The sequence below is a fragment of the Haemorhous mexicanus genome, chromosome 11, assembly GCF_027477595.1.
Source record: "Haemorhous mexicanus isolate bHaeMex1 chromosome 11, bHaeMex1.pri, whole genome shotgun sequence".
NCBI classification, from domain to species: Eukaryota; Metazoa; Chordata; class Aves; order Passeriformes; family Fringillidae; genus Haemorhous; species Haemorhous mexicanus.
In genome coordinates this window covers 14,041,829-14,046,042 of record NC_082351.1, presented here as the reverse complement: position 1 = coordinate 14,046,042, position 4,214 = coordinate 14,041,829, and the positions used below count along the sequence as shown (strand labels likewise).

Below are 4,214 nucleotides of genomic sequence, written 5' to 3'. Positions count from 1 at the left end.
CAGTAATGCTGTGGATTTGCAGGTTGCTTTTTTCTTGCCACAACTCTGCCTGGTTTTAGTTCTTGCCAGGTAGAACTTCTTGTTTTTTTCTTATCTACTCAGGGTTGGACAACACAATTTTAATAGGGTTTCAGGAAAATCGGTTTCCTAGCAAAGAATGTTTTGACACCCAGATGTTTCAGGTCAGAATTAAAGCCTCTCCCACAGTCACCATCCACTCAGGAGCTGCCTGTGTTGGTCTGGGTGATGATCAGGCACAAGGCTGTGGCCAGTGACTCCTCAGGTCCTTGCTCCAGGGTGGCAGTCTAGTGCTACCAAGGACATGTCAGGGACGCTTTTGGGGCTGGAAGCAGCCAGTTCTCTCTGAAATTGAAGAAGCACAAGAGTCCTCCAGATAATAAGATGCTGAAGAGTCAGGAGCTGAGGAGATAGATCCAACCTTTGAAAAATGTCACTAGGCCTCACCTTTATTAATTATCTGCCTTCTTGTTGGAGAAGGGAAAAGGGGAGGTCAAGTCCCCCGTGATGCCTTATTCAAGGACCTGGCCAGCTCTAAACCACTTGAACATCAGCTGTGTGGAGTGCCTGCTGGCCATGGGTGTTCCATTGCTCCCAGTTCTGCTCTGGTGTCCCAGAGCCACTGCAGAGCTGAGGCCCCTGCATGGGTTCCACACATGGCTGAAGGTCCCTGACAGTGAAAGCTGAGCAGCTCTGGGCTGCCAGGCATGGGGAAAAGCACTCCCTGAAAAATAAAAGAGCTGTAGTCTCCCCTTTCCCCAAGTTTCCTCTTCCTTTTTTTTGTCATGAAGGACAAATTGCCTGGTGCTGCTGAGCTGGAGAGGCTGTGCACAGCAGCTCCCTGGCAGGGAGGTTTCAGCACACACTGCCCTGCCTTGGGTGTCACTGCTTTATCCCCAGCTGCAGCCCGTGGGGAAAGCAAAGCATCTGACTGCCAGTCCCGCTTTGAGGGGCACCTTAGAGGATGTGTACATGCATATTTTAATAACTTCAGCTTAGTGCTTTACTTTGTAAAGCTTTAATAGCTCAATTTTGTCACTGGCTTGAGCAGTCCTGGCAAGTGACTCCTCCTGCCCCAACACCATGTTTCCTCCTCCTTGCTGCATCATCCCCACCACCTCAGAGAGGTTCTCTCTGGAGCCTGGTGCTGGTCTTGTAAATCAGGTAAGGCTCGTGCTGCAGCCAAGCTGCTGGGGACACCCCAGCCCTCTACAGGATCCTGAACATGTGAAACTCCTTCTGCTTTTCTCTTATTAGCACAGATTTGGCCCTGCTTCCTCAAATACTGCAAAAGACCTAGACTGGAGCCAGTGATTGGTGCAAGGGACCCCAGTCACACTCCTGCAGCATCAAATCCCAGTGCTCAGTGCACAGCTGCTTCTCTGCTGTGTGCTTGCAGCAAAGCCCTGGCACTGGCATGTCCCTTCACTGGGGGATTTCTGGGCAGAACTCAGCTTAATCTGGTTGTCACAGTTGACAGAGGACAGGGATGGGAACACGTAATGGATGCCATCTGTGTCCTACTTGTGGCACTCAGCTGTGCCAAGGTGACCCATGCTGCACCTTGCCTGTGCTGGGATTGGGGGTTGCCCCCCTGCAGGAGGCACTGGGGCTCAGGGGTGCTGTGGGGCAATGACAGAGGGCACAGCAAGACGTGCTGCTCTCCAGGGCACCCCTTGGTGGGCAGCCAACCTTCAGCCTTGTGCCTGTGGACTTAGTGGAGGGAAGGCACTTAAGACTTCAAATTGCTTCCAGCCTCAAGAGAAATGATATAACCAGAGGAAATGGTTTCAATAAAAAGGGATTTTTTCCTTTTTTTTTTTTTTTTTTTAATAAGGGCAGTGAGAGGCTAGTTATTTGGCTGCTCAACATGTTTACTCTTTCCTCTTTTTTTCTTGTCTGTGCAAATGAGAAAGGGTCTTTGCTAAGAAAGCTGATATGTAACTCCAGAGCACAGCTTGGATCAGCATTCCTGTGACTCTGCCTGAACTTGCTCCTCTAAGACAGCACCCCAGCCCTCCCAGTGAGTGGGCAGCACTGCTCTGTCCCCTGGCACCAGTTGCCCCAGCCATCCCAGCAGGGCCAGAAGCCCCTGAGTTGTCCAGGCATCCTCCCCCTTCCCTCCCCTTAAAAGCAGAAATTTGATGTTTGATACCTGCAGGCTCCTCAGCTTCTAAGAATCTTCAGTACATCACAGCAGGCCCTACCTGGCTTTATGCTCCCTGTGGTGCTGGGGCAGAGCAAATTGGCCAGGGAGGAGATTTGGGGATGGGATTGTTTGACTCCCTTTTCCTCCACAAATTTCAGTTTCAGAGCAGACTTGTGTGGGTAGCAGAGCCCAGACAGGGTGGGGACATTTCATAGGGCTTTCTGTCTAACCCAGTAGGGAAATCCCTGCCAGCCTGGCTTCTCTGCTGCTGCGTCTGTGTCATTACTGTGCCCAGCTTGTCACTGGGCTGGACCCACCCTGCCAGAGACACCAGCACCTCAGTTTCAGCCAACAGTGACTTTTATTTGTGTTTAGTCCTCATAGCTGCCAAATAAGCAATAGCCTTAAAAAAGGAGGAGGTGGAAGAAGACAGCTTCTTTCGTGGTGCTCTTCAGTCCTTGCCTGCTGAGCTGCCCCTTTGTGCTCAGTGCTGGTCCTGGACTGAGAAACCCATCCAGTGCTGTGAGATGCTTGTGGCAGGCTTACCTTGCTGTAATCTTTAGAGGGAATAAAGGAAAATGTGGAGTGTTGGCAGAGAATGAGATTGGCTGTTTTTGAACCCTGTGCAGCCATCAGCCAGCTGACCTAGACTCTAGTAGTGGGCAGTGAAACAATATACATTTTTTTTAGTGTCCCATGGTTTTATTTCCCACTGTATTAGCAGTGCAGGTAGGCTCACTCCTGACATCAGCCACTAGCTGAGCCCCAATTAAATCTCAGGTCCAGGTCAGTGTGGTGGGATGGGGCTGAGGAAGAGCACTGGAGTTTGGGAGGGGGTGGGTGCCTGCCCTGGAGCACCACAGGTGTTGGGGTGCTGGGGTGGCTGCTGGGACCTTGGGGAGGAAGGTCAGTCAGGGGTTCCCCCATTCCTGGGTGCATCAGGGTTTTTCTTTGCAGGCAAGGGAGGGGCTGTCACCATCTGCAGATGGAGATGGGAACAGGGCTTTGTTTTTAGGGGTAGTCAAATCCTTTATTTTTCTCCCCCCACTTCCACTCACTGCCTCCATCCTAACACAGTAATTTTCCAGAAACTCTATGAGATGGAGCTTCCTTACCCGGGACAAGCAAAGTGCCAGCCAGCAAACACAGTAAGTCTGAAAAGCCTCCTTCAAGGGAGACACTGCTTCCAAGACATACTTTGAATACACTTTTTTTTTTTTTCCTCTTCAATGACAGTCTATTTAATCCTCCAGCTGGTAAACAACCCAATCTGTGGTGCACAGGAAAGTCTGGAAGGAAACCTCCTGATCACTGAAGCTCCATTTTGTTCCACTGGAAGGAGAAACTCAACAGCCTCACATGGGCCATGAGGGATGGGGCCAGGAGCTCAGCAAACTCACAGCACAGGCAAAGTGCTCAGCACACTCACCAGGCTGGAGCTGCTGGAGGCACTGGGAGGAAGGGGCTGGCTCTTCATTAATTCCTGAGCCACGCTGGGCTGTGGCAAAGCTCAACAGAGCAGCAAGGGAAGGTACTCTCCCTTTTGTGCTGGGGGGTATACGAGTATTTATATAAGAAATGGGATGGTGTACAGACACACATATGTAGACAAACATAAACCAAATGTCTGTTAAGTATAACCATATACAAATGTAAACAGTATGTAATATGTAGATTGACCCAGCAGTAATTCTATTATACATTATGATATAATAATTATTTTCATTGTTCTTGTTTCTTGTGTCCCTGGTGCTCTGAGAGCTCCCCAGCAGCTCCCAAGCCTTGGGCCAGACTCCAGGACCAACCTGACTCATTGAGAGGCTCTGCAGCCTGAGGCCAGGATGGGACCCTTTCAGGGGCCTGGGGAACATTACTGCCATGGTCCTCTCTTCAGCGAGGCCAGGACTGGCAGCTGCTGCGACATTCCCTGCTCAGAGAGGGCTGCTTGGACAGGGCCGAGCATCGAGGGGGCGATGCCCTGCCCTGCTCCGTGGGCAACCCCCGGGCATCCCCTTGTAGGTGATGCCCCGGCTGCACATCAGCCACT

The 4,214-nt window shown here is 51.1% G+C and overlaps 1 long non-coding RNA gene across 1 annotated transcript; it reads left to right on the top strand.

Moving 5' to 3' along the window:
• The first annotated feature begins 1,856 nt into the window (after window positions 1-1,856).
• On the top strand, window positions 1,857-3,883 carry LOC132332346 (uncharacterized). Its single transcript, XR_009487885.1, has 2 exons — window positions 1,857-3,315; window positions 3,421-3,883. It is a non-coding gene; the product is annotated as an uncharacterized LOC132332346 (long non-coding RNA).
• The last annotated feature ends 331 nt before the right edge of the window (window positions 3,884-4,214 follow it).